We start from the raw sequence: 557 nt of genomic DNA on the forward strand, positions 1-557 counted from the left end.
TTGGTTATTTTCAAACTCAACAAAACTTTAAACAAATTGACCATCATATAATTTTTTTAAAGTAATTTATAGTTATTTTTGTAACGAGGTATCGACGATTTTTGTATATATACTAACCATGAGGTTTTTTTTTAAACTTTTTTTTTTTTTCTGTTTTTGAAACTTTTAAAAGTTCATGGATATTTTTGAAATAAAACTTTAACGATTTTTATCCAAAACTAACACAAAAAGGTATTTTTGAACTCTTTTGAAAGTTTAAATATATTTTTAAAACTTTAATTTGAAACTCCTAAGTAGATTTTTGTTTATTTGAGGGTTTGAATCCCTCTCTGTTGTACTAATTCAAAAATTCAGTCATAAATTTTTTTTTATAAAAATGTTTAAGGACACTTTTTTTTTTAATCATTTAATCAATATTAATTTAAAATTTTATGTTAGATTATAATTTTCTTAATATATAAAAAAATTCTTATAAATGGAAAATTTTTAAAATTTTTTATACTTTATTAAGAAAAAAAAAATTCTAAAAGGGCTTTGTACCTTGGAATTTTTTATTT

This window comes from Benincasa hispida, chromosome 7 (genome assembly GCF_009727055.1).
Source record: "Benincasa hispida cultivar B227 chromosome 7, ASM972705v1, whole genome shotgun sequence".
Lineage (NCBI taxonomy): Eukaryota > Viridiplantae > Streptophyta > Magnoliopsida > Cucurbitales > Cucurbitaceae > Benincasa > Benincasa hispida.